The sequence below is a fragment of the Chiroxiphia lanceolata genome, chromosome 3 (genome assembly GCF_009829145.1).
Source record: "Chiroxiphia lanceolata isolate bChiLan1 chromosome 3, bChiLan1.pri, whole genome shotgun sequence".
NCBI lineage: Eukaryota > Metazoa > Chordata > Aves > Passeriformes > Pipridae > Chiroxiphia > Chiroxiphia lanceolata.
The window spans coordinates 73,664,997-73,677,714 of NC_045639.1; positions in this window are offsets into that span (position 1 = coordinate 73,664,997).

Below are 12,718 nucleotides of genomic sequence, written 5' to 3' on the forward strand. Positions count from 1 at the left end.
TCCTGAAAACTGGGGTAAATTGTCCAGCTTTGCTGTGCTTCTAAGAATTCCAGAATAAATTAGTGACTTTCAGTGCAATCTAGAAAAATCAATTAAAGAATTAGAAACATCTGAGACCTACAGAGCTGCAATACTAAACAACACAAAATTCACAAGTATTTGATGTTACATATGGGTAGTTTCACCCTGCATCAGCTTCCTGCATTTGGAAAAGTTTTCTCAAGCCCCAGTTTCTGGACATTACTGGAAAGTTTTCCCACTTTACTTTTCAGATTTTACACTCTTGATTGCAAGCATAATGGAGTTTTTTTTAAATGAAGTTGACCTGAAACGATTGCATAATGCCTTACTCAGTTTTGGATTTAAAGATCATTGCATGATGATTCTACACAGAATACCTGTATTGACAGGTCAGCAGATCTTTCCTACTTAGAAGAAGATCTTTTCATAGACAGAAGCTTTTCTATACGTTGCACATTGGAACATGGACTAAAACTTAGTTATCCAGACCATAGTGATAATGTATTAAAATTTTATGTGATAATAAAAATATACACTTATAGCATGCATATCTAGATGAGATTTTCATGTTAACTATTTACTTTCTTTTCACATACTTTAATTAATTTTGGTGAGTCGAGATATCATATAATCTTATATGCTATTTTATTGTAAAATAAAAATAAATATCTGGCCAATTAATAGAATTCTTCATATGCTGGTATTTGTAAAAACAATTCCAACGAAAAATATTATAGTTAAAAAAATGTTAGGAAATATGTTATCTGTGAACTTCATTAATCAGGAGGAAAGTAAAGTTTGACTGACAATTGTCATGCATTGGAGTCCTGTGGGGAAATAAAAAGACAAATCAAAAAAACAAACAACTCTTAAATATTCTTTCTATAGATGCTAGAATAAATTATTCTGTGCAGACTGGGCCTCATTTAAGATAATGTTGCACTAGAGATTCTCAGTCTCTTGATTCTCAACTGACCATCTGGCTGACCATCATACTTGCAGAGTTAATCTATAAGTGTAGTCTAATATATTTCCTTTGTTCTGCAATGACTCCTGCTAAGCATAACTACAATATAATCCTTTCTTATTTCTTATTGCACGTATATCATTACCTACCTTCTTCTAAAACATCTGTGAGGAATGCCTGAAATCTGTTCCCACACAATAATTTCATTGATTATAGTAATATTGAATACAGTTTTATTACTTGGTTACAATATTAAGTTATGGGTAAGGCGAGGAACACCATGGTCGAATAAGCATCAGTTGCATTGGGGAGTTTCTGTAGTTAAGACACTGCACATCTTTGAATAAATTACCCAGGATCTGAACACGGGTTTATTTTCATCTGCAAACCAAACCCCGTGTTCCTTTCCCAAAGAAAAACAAGAATTAATATTTGCAGTGAGATTCTTGTATATCGGATTTTATTTTAGTAATTTTGGAATATTTTTTTTTATTACAGGTTGAAGACAAATGAGAGTATCTGGTGCACTGGAGATGTTAGACATATGGAATTTAAACATGTGCAGTGAAACCATCAGAAAATATAATCTTCCCTCCCAGTAACTCTGTATTATTCCATTGCATATTTCAGATCATAGCTGGTTGAGGCTCTGGAAGTATTTTCAGGTTGTAAGTAATATGAGGTTGATAATATCAGGTTCTAATAAATAAACCATTGACATTTTTAGTGCAAGTACCAGTGATACAAAGAGCTACCATTACATAATAAATACCTCTGGTTTTATTATAAAACTGGGAGCTATTTCATCATTGTAACATATACTAAATAGAAATTTCATTTCTATTGTGCCAAATAAATGAAGTGAAGCAGCAAGGAAGTGTTTTAAATGAAGTGTATTATAGGGATAAAGAATACAGAAGATTAAACAAGAAGACAAATCAGAATAATATTTTCATGTGAAGTCAATTCATGCGGAAACAAAGTAGAAACTTGAGAGGAGCTGATGATAGAAAACTCAAAGGTATTTTCTGTTCCCTAGGATATAATCTTCCCCTCCTTCCCCAGGAAAACAAACAAGACCCTCTGTTATGACACTGTACTAATACAACATTTGAATTGACTAAATAATCTAGCGCCATGTTCAACAAAGCAGCTGATGCAGCTGTGTCTGTCATAAGTGCCATTAACTTTGACAGGATTTCTACACACAGATTGCTCACTGTGTTGAGGCTCAAATGTTGGTAAACTGCAACTTGCTTGTTTTAATTACATTTTTTCCAATTATATTTCTTCCAAGTTTCTCAGTCACTTTTCTCCATTTTCTTTTGCAATACTAGTTTCTATGGAAACTGCAATGACACATACATGAATGGAGTTTAGTGAAGTCAACTAGTGCTGCCTGAAATCATTGTATGTAATAGATTAAAATGTATGTTATGACGTGCAATATTTTTCTTGGTTAGACAACATCAGTACCTGGATCTTTGGCTTAACACAAATGATGCTCTGTATATCTAGCTCACAACATTCCACATGTTACACGTCATAAACTGCAGCTACGTGTTACTGGAGAATGAAAGCCCATGTGCTGGGAAATGCCTTAATACTACATTATGCTGCAGGTGCTGTAGAAACAGCTTTGCAGCACTCTGTCACTTCTGAGACAATTTTCTGTGCAATAATATTTTTTCTTCTTAAATCTGTTATTATGGAGGTGTAACTACGATCACTGATGGGTTTGGCTTTGACCAGCTGTGGGTCTCTCTTGGAGTCAGCTGGCATTGACTCTGCTGGACATGGGGGAAGCTTCTGGCAGCTTCTCTTCTAAGCCACCCACCTTTTCCCGCTACCAGAACCTTGTCATGGCATCCCCAATACACTAAGATAAATGAAAATCATAGCTTATTCCAGACAGTAGATTTTTTGATCTAGATACATGTGAAGCATTGAGCAAAGTATGTTAAAAAGTATTAAGGCCTAGGAAGAGATAAATAAAATTAAAGCTAAAATCGAAATGAAAAGTTAATAAGGGCAGTGATATGAAGAGAAAACTCTGGGGTTTTATTTATTTATTTATTTATTTATTTATTTATTTATTTTTATCATGCTTTACAGATACAGTGAACATACTACAAACAAACTGTTAAAGTACTATTTAGAATTCTGTATTATTGAAATATTTGTGGGTTTGCTTTTTTAGGAGATCTAGCCAACTGGGTATATTTAGACATTTTTTGCATCTGTTTTTAAATGGCAATAATCCAGTTCCACATTTGTTATCAAAAACATTTTCTCATAATATCCCAAATCCTTAGTTATTTTTTAGCTTTGGAAAGAAACACAGGGGTAAAAAAAAAAGAAAAAAAAAACAGGAGCAAGATAAAAACCCACAGAGAATAAAAGAAGAGATCTCATGGGTTGCTATACGTAGGAAACTCATGTTAGAGCATTTCACTGATCTAATAGTAGGAATTTTGTCTTAATTTCTGCTGAAAATACTTCTACTCAATTTGTGTATTTTACTTGTCGTGACTTTAACCCTTTAATTTAAATATTTGCTTACTTTGCTTGTTTCTCCTTATACATTTAAAGGGAAAAACCATATTCCTTCTTACTCTTTGTTTTGAAAAATTGAGTCAAGAACTTTTATTATTATTATTATTATTATTATTATTATTATTATTATTATTATTATTATTATTATTATTATTTCTTCCTTGTTATCCTTTCCAGTTAGGAAAGGAGAATTGAATGCTGTGGTATTCCCATGTAGTATTTGGTTTTCCTTTATGTCATCGATACTTTCAAACATCATAAAGGCTTATTTTCTAGGAGGTTAATACTGGTGGTGAGATTTCTTCCTCTTCGGCCTTGGGATACAAATTTAAATATATACACATTGTTATAATGAAAACTAAATACATATGCATATATATCCAGTGTTTTTCATACCTCAGCATTCTCAGAGTGATGTAACTGAGCATATGCCTTTTTCCACACTGTATTTTAAACTGTTCCCAAATCTTCGTTCGTGAAGCCCAGCCATGATGATGATTTTAAACTGTCTATATATTGTTTGTTTGCATAATTCTAAATGTTAAGATATACACAGAGAGAGAAACAATTCTGTGCGGTAAATGAAAATTTTTATGTTTACCTTTCAAAACTCTATGTTAGGCTCCCATTTGCTTTTATAGTAAAGACTCTTAACATACTTTATGGCAGAAGTACACAGCCTCCTTTTCTCTTCAAAAATTCTTTTGAATTCCTTTTCACTTGAAAAGTGATCCAAGTTGGTTCAATCACTGCAAAATGACAACTTTTTTAAGACAAATGTTTTAGAGAAATAATATGAAATAAAAATGTTCTTCACATAAATTTTATAATTCTAAGAACTTAACTATAAAATTATTTGTTATCTGATTAATTAATTATGATATAATTTCAAGAATAGAATAACAAGCAAAACATATGTTTACATGTATATTTTTCCTTATTATATTTATTTTTTTAAACAAACATATTCAATAAGATTCAAACAGAATGATTGTACAAGACCAGTACATATTAAAGTTAAATTTGTCTAATAAATGCTGCCTATCTAGTAAAGAAAGTTCTTGAGACTGAAATTTGAGATCAAGTATTACACAAAGTGCAACAAAATAGCTAGGCATTATGTTGAAAGTGATCACTGTTTATTAGGTAGCAAATGTTCTATCAGAAACATGGTAAATACGGGAATGCAGGAGCAATTTTTTAGTTTTTTTTTTTTACAGCATCAAAATCTAAACAATAATTATCTCCCCTGCTCTTTTGAAAAAGTGAAATAACACCTAAATCAACAAAAGGATCTGATTAACAGAGATGGTGACTGAACACAGTCCTGCCTGCTAAAAACAGCATAAGAAGAAACTTTGAATGTTCTAGCACCTGTTGTTGTTAGGAGAATCAGCACAAATTTCTTTCCATTTTGGGTAATTTCTTAGACGAGCTTTCAAAATATACTTGCAAAAGACTTTTGTTCATGAACTACTGTTCTGGTCTTCTTATTGGGTGAAAAAGTAGATCAACAAGTATACAACAGCAGCAGAGCAAAATTATACAATATACAAGTGAAAGAACTTTCAAAATGCAGAAATCGTCTTACTCAAAAGTAGTGTAATATTCAGTGCCACTGAGAAAGAACTAAGGGGTGGATTGCTAAGTCTTTACAAATGTACGTGTTATTTCATATCCTTCATGATGAGCAAGAAAAAAGCTGTATGTACCATTACACAAAATCATCATAACAGGGCAAGTGAAAGCTCAGTTGCAGATGCATCTCAAAAACAAAAACAACAAAAAAAAATCCCCCCAAAATATGGAATTATATATCACAAATGCAGAATTATTTGTTGTTTTTCTTTTGTGTATAACATGACTACCTAATTCAGGAAAAAGGCCTACAGATTTTTGGATGAACTTAAGTGAGTGAAATTGTATCTTTTAATACTGTATGCTGTATTCCAACACAAGAGGAAAATCAGAATACACAACTCATTACTACAAGAAATGGCTCTTACATTCAGAAGATGCTTCCTACATATAGTAACAAATAACTACAAGAGACATTCTCTGTCAAGAAGTCCATATCTTGCAAGAACAAACATCCATAAAATGGGTGTTTAATTCTAAATGCCTTATAGTCCATATTCGATTTCTCATAGGTCCCAATACGTTTCACAGTAGGCCACAGGAGGAGATGAAGAAATTGAAAACAACATGGGTCAAAATGACTTTGTATTTAACTGGTGTTTTCAAAGGCTCCAGGTGCAGGTTTTGCACAGAGGTAAGGGAGGCTATGACTTTCTATTTACACCATGTAGTGTGTGCTCCCTATCACAGTGTTACAGGAGGCAGCTGCGTCACTGGTTAAAACTATTCCTGTCTCAGAAACAGAGAGATTTTCTTTGAACCTCTCAAATGATCAAAATCCGAATGCATCTCCATATCCACAAGAAAAAGTCCAAGGTAAATGTAAATGAACAAACGAACCAAACCCAACTGTAACAGTCATCTTGTTCCTATTTTGTGAAATAACAACATACAGTGGTTCTTTACCCTACAAGAATGATCACCTGGCATCTAAATCTAACTTAGTAAATGGACCAGACATATTGCACATGAAGGCATCCAAAATCATTTCACTCTGCAATGACATAGCTAGGAGGAAAAGAGTTTCAGGGGAAATATTCCATATTGCTATTAATATATCAACTATCTCTGACCATATCTTATCATATACCTCTGAGGTGTATTTTTATGTGGCAGATGGATTCAGGTGTCAATTTCTGAAGATAGGAAAGGAAGTGTTAATTTCTGCTTTCTGTGGGTTTCTGGGCTTGCAGCTGAATAAAGGAACAATGGAGATTGGGATTTGACTGTAAACCACAGATTTTAGCAAAATCTTATTAAGAAAGAGCAGACAAATTTTTAAAACCTATTTCACTGTTTTAAATTTGAAAAACAGATTTTGGCAAGTGAAATTAGTTGAGGAATCATCTGAATTATACACTTCAGTACACTATGGCACAGATATATATTTTTCCATTTGCCTTTTGAAATAAATGAAGCCTTGAAACTCATGATGCATCAAAAAAAAAAAAAATCAATAGAACATTTGGAGATATTGAGAATGTCCACATAATAACTAATGACATGCTTATACCAAAGGCAATTTAGGCAGATTACCACAAAATACTAAGAAAGCTTAAGTCAAGACCCTAAGGATAAAACATCACTTTCAGTTCTATTGATCCAAGTGTTAGTAAAAAATTATGTATAAAAAGGAGGCACCCACATGAAAGAGAGAAAATCTGCTTGCAGAAATGTGTGAATCATCAACTAATGGATAATACCATAGGCATCGCACACAAATGTTGGAATCACAGATTAATTGTGAAGTATGTCAGGTATATGGAAATTACTCCATGAGAATGTAACTAAACAATGATTAGAGGAACATGACAAGGTCCTAAAGCAGAGAGTGGTCAGTGACTCTCCATTACTCTGCTTTCTCAGAAATTTAATAGATTAAAAATTACACAATACTTTAAAAGCTAGTTAGTCTTTAAAAAAATTCTAAGTATCCATATCTTTGTAACACACTGAAAGGAATTGAATTATGCTGTGATAAATGCAGTACTTTTGTAAATTAACATAGATAGATAAATCTTTAATTAACTGCCTAATATCTACTCTCAAAATTATTAACTAAACATGTTTTCAATTAATTTTAAGTATATAACATTATATTCTTTTCTGATTTTCACACCCCATTATGGTAGTGAAATTGATCTGAAAACTTCAGCTGAGTCACAATAATAGTTTTGACCCAGGGCATTTCTGAAGAATACAGACATACAGCATTGTGGTGGACTACCTTAAGCAGGCTGTCAGATGCCCACCAAGATATTTACCCACTCCTCATTCTTATCAGGACAGGGGACAAAATAAGATGAAAGACTTATAGAAAAAGTTAGGGAGAGCACTCATCCGATACCATTACAGGCAAAAGATACTTGGCTGGGGAAAAATTAATTTAGTGTCAAGTGGAAATAGTGTAGGAGAGTGAGGAAAAAAAAAAATAAAAACACCTTTTCCCTACCCCTTCCTAACTCTTCTATCCTCCACCTGACTGGAGCAATGCACACATAGGAATGGAGGTTGCAGTTAGTTCATCACATTTTTTTCTCTGTTACTCCTTCCTCTTCCTCACTTTTCCCCTGCTTCAGCTTTGGATCCTTGCCACATGATGCAGTCTTTTACAAATTGTTCCTATGTGGATCCTTCCTGCGTGCTGGAGTTCTTCAAGAACTGCTCCAGTATGGCTCCTTTCCATGGGGTACTGTTCACAGACAGCTCCAGCGTAGGTTCCCACAAGTTCTTGATCCTGCCAGAAAACCTGTTTCTGCATGAGCTCCTCTCCACAGTCCAAAGCTCCTGCCAGTAGCCTGCTGTGGCGTGGGCTCTTCTTTTTCCAGGGTGTATCAACCTACTCCAGTGGGAGTTCTTCAATGGGCTGCAGGGAAATATTTGATTTGCACCTAGAGCGCTGCTTCTCCCTCCTCCTTCACTGACCCACATCTCTTCAGGGCTGTTTCTTTCAGATTTTCTTGCTTCTCTCACACAGCTGCTGTACAGTGCTTTTTACCCTCTTCTAAATATGTTATCACAGAGGCACCACAAGCACTGGGGATAGGCTCAGCCTTGACCAACAGTGGTTTTGTTTAAGAACCTGCTGGAACTGTCTCTGTCTAACGTGGACAGAGCTCCTGGTGCCTTCTCACAGAATCCACTCCTGCATCCCTCCCTGCTACCAAAATCATCTCACATAGACCCAATACAACTGTTTTAATAATTATCTGAATCACTATAAATCCATTTAAAATATCCTACAATAATATACAGGCTTCTTCTGTTGTATAACATGATGGAGGCACTGGGCTGTGGAGGCTGCTGGAATCAAGACCAACTTCTAAGGCATATGTCACATAAACAACTTGTATTAGCAAACAAAAATAAAACAAATTAAAACAACTCACCATATTTCTGTGTATTGTATCTCTCAGTTTCCTCCTGCATAATACCAAAGACAGTACCTTTTCAAAAGATGAAAAATCACAGCATAACTTACACATTGTAAGATCTCTGAAATATAAAACTTTTTTTTCCTACGTGGGCGTTACTGGAAGTTTCTCCTTTTTAAGTACCAGGCCACTAAATTTAACTGGAGAATTCATAGGTGCAAGATTGGTTGATCTTTGTTTAAGGAAATTGATGGACCAGAATGTGTATTTTCGAGATACCCTGGTTTCCTTTTGAACTAAATATGTTCCTACATACAGTGGAATACTTTGAAAAGGAAATTAATTAAAATAAAATAATGGTCGAGACTACCAAGCATCCTGTCCTTTGGCATAACAGATCTCGCAGAGATCCAGAGACATTTGTAAAGTGCCATTACAATTGACACTGAAGCCTGACAAGGAAAAAGTCACTGATCAAGCAGTTTCCTTAGCTTGTCAATTTGGGCACTCTGACTCTAATGCAGGAGAAAAGAGAGGGAGTATGGCATAATCTACAGAACACTATCACCAACACCATTCCAACAAAGTGTGATTGGCTTTTGATCAATATATGCTTTTTTCAAAAGGTGTGTTAAATCATAGAATCATACAATCGTAGAATGACCTGGGTTGGAAGGGACCTTAAAGTTCCAACCTCCATATTCATCTTTTACATATATATGTATGTATACACACATATATTATATATATATTTTATATACATGCATGGGGGACCCCTGGTGGTCTAGTGGTTAGGATGCAGCACTCTCACCGCTGTGGCCCGGGTTTGATTCCCGGTCAGGGAAACTCCCCCCGGCAGAAGGTCATCCATCTAAGAGAAGGTCACTCTAAACAAACCTACATCCTGAGGACCTCACTGCCACTGTCCAAGCTTGCTCGGCCCCGGCAGATGAACCTTAGGATTAAAGGGTGGGCTCAGCTCAGTGCACACTGTGTCTCACCTAAAAAATACCCTGCGCAGGTTCGAAGGGTAAAGACCTTTTCCAAATCTTCGTTCGCGAAGACTGGCCATGCATGCATATATATGTGCATATATATAAATATATATGCACACTCCTAAATTAACCATGGAAAGGCAGAACAATTTAAAAACATTGGAAAGACTGAGAATACATGTGTATGTGCCTGACACTGCATGATTCCAGGTAAGTCAGCCATTTTGCTTGATATGTCTAGGTCCCACTCGTAGGCAACAGTGGGTAGCATCAGGATTATAGTAGTAATTGGAATGTAATGTCCATTGTCTATAGCTCAGTGTGTGTACTATCACACTTCTGAATATCTCAAATCATCTTGGTGTTTATTGTATTAGAAGAAAATGTTATAAGACATGTTTTACAGAGAACTTGAGGTGCAAACTTGCTGCATTATACAGGACATCTGTGCCATGCCTGCAGTGATACTTCTAGCTGGGCAAAGTGCTCCAAACAGGGACTAATTTATTAATTTAGTGAACACATTATAGAACCATATCTCTATGGCTGAACTAACCCATTGCTGCAAGGAAACGCAACGAAGAAAAGACTTAACTTTCCTTTCCTCCAAGATACATATTTTTAGATACTTTTTTTCTTTGTAGAACAATTATTAATCTAGGTGAAACTGCAAAGGAATTCTTACAGAGGTGTTGGGTTGCTTAATTTATATACCAAATCATTGACTTTAAGATCTGTTATATGCCCTGAAAAGCAATAAACCTAATGATAAACTATGGTTATTGAAGAATTTGATTGCACTCATAATTTATACTATGCATACACCTACAGTATGGGAATGTTTTCACTTAGTGATAAAGTATCTGACATAGTAGTGGTCCCAGCTTTTTGAACCAATGCTGAGCCCTATTGGTGTATGAAAAATAATTCAGAAAATGGTAACAGCAAATAAAGAGACTTTCAGGAAAAAAAAAGGATTGGAAAAATCTAAAAATACTTTAAAAGGGAATTAGAATAACTGTATGAGTATACAAGAGAAAAGCATGGAAATTAAATGCTGTATAGTCATATATGCTTTTCCTGGATGACAAGCTTGAATTTTCTCTGAAAGAAATTGGAAGATAGTCAGTTTTGTTACTTTTATCTGAATATTAAAATTTCTCCATAGTTTCTTCTTTGCTGATTTTCAATTTGATTCTTCTCTTAATTCACACTTGCCTTTTTCACATAAGTTTCTAAAAGTACATCAGAATAAAATCACCAGATACTCTTTTTGGGGGTAAACCAGCTGAATGCTTGAGTTAACAAATGTGGTGAAAAAAATCCTCTTTTTTTTCACACTCCACCATTAAATTCAGTTTATATAATCACAAATATGATGTTTCAACTGAAAATAATAAATTCACTGAGAAATAGACAGTTGCTGTGAGTTTTACTACCTCAGTAATATTTTTTCTAAGGCATAAATCACATGAAGATAAGTTAGAATGAAAGCCAATCTATCAAGCTGTTAAAAGAAATAAGGAAAAGAAACCTCAGACATAATTCATTATTCTGTTATTCCAGTTTTATACTAATGGAACTCCACAGGCTTTTTTGCTTGTAGACATTATGAAACCAACCTAATTTATTAGCTATTCCAGTAGACAAAGCATCATAAACTGCAATCACCAGCAGTTTCCCAGAATATCCATTCCCTGAAATACATAAGAACATAATGTGGTAAAAGGCTTTAACAGCAACTTGCTCAGCTTTTGTGTTAAGAAGGCAATGTGTAGTCACAAATTCCAGCACAATGAGAGTTAATCTGTTCAAAATTTTTTCCCTGTGCATTACTTTTATCAACATTAAACCAAATATGAGATGGAAATTTTACTTACTTTTATTTTCTTGATTTTTATTATTCAGAAAAACTCGTAGTCGTTCATAACAAAGTTTGAGTTGTTTCAGAGTTACTGTTAGGGGCATTGCTTGTGTATGAAAGGATCAAACCATTGGGCCTACCAAGATACTTTGCATCCAATCCTAGATTTCTTTCCTCACATACATAGGTGTTGTATCACCAGCTAACTTCAGCAAAGCTCCTTCTAGTTTACTTCAGTTTAGCCACAAGAGAATGATAGTGTGCTGCTGCAAAAAGTAAACTCCAGTACTTAATCCTTGGACATGCAATTAATGTATATTAATTAAACCGTATATTTTACAAAGGTCCTGACATGCCTGTATATATGAACAATTTTATTTGTGATGTACTCATTCTCTGTTGTCATCAGTGTCAGCTGTCAGCCAGGTAGACTGCAAGTATCTTTAAATGATACTAATCTACTCTCTCTCCTTAATCTGCTAGAAGACACCTGCACTCCTATTTGCCATTCTTTTTTTAAATTAACACAAATTTTATGCATAGTATTTTCCACTACTTTTCATCAAGGAGTGAATTCAGGATATTACTAAGTTACTCAGTAGGTAAATTAATTCTAAATTTACCAAAGTGATGTATTAATTATGTCAAAAGTATTAATTAGGCTTAATATAGTTTGGTTTAAAGATATGAAAATATGAAACATCTCAGTCATATTGGAGCTGAAAAACTGATTCTATATGGTAACACAAATTTAAGTAACTCATTTAACTTTATTCTAATACTTATCATATGGTTTTATTGAAGAACCTCACTGTTCAGAAGTTGTAATGAACATAACAATAATAGGGATAGTTTCTTCACCTTTAAGTCTTCCTGGTTTTTTGCTTTTTTTTTACATCTTACTTTGTAAATGACATAATATGGATAAATTCCAAACTCAAGAACACATGATGATGTGTGTCTATCTCACTCATCCCACCCCCCCACTGCTCTTTTCTCAGGCTACTGTATGATCTCAAAGTTCCCGTTAGCCCCTGACCTTTGCGTGATGAGTTCGGGGGTATGGTAAGGCGAGAATGGCACTGACGGCACCAGGGCAGCACTGGTCATACTTTTAGGGTGAAGAACAAAAGCAGGGATAACCAGTCATTTTGTGATAGCCTTGGAACATTCTATGGTTGAACCATAGCCTAAGAGGAGTGGTATCATTGTTGCTGGAGTTTTTGAAAAAAAATTCACATGATGTTGGAAACAATTTCTAATTGCTTTGGAAACTTCAGTAATTAGTGACCCAAGGATGGAA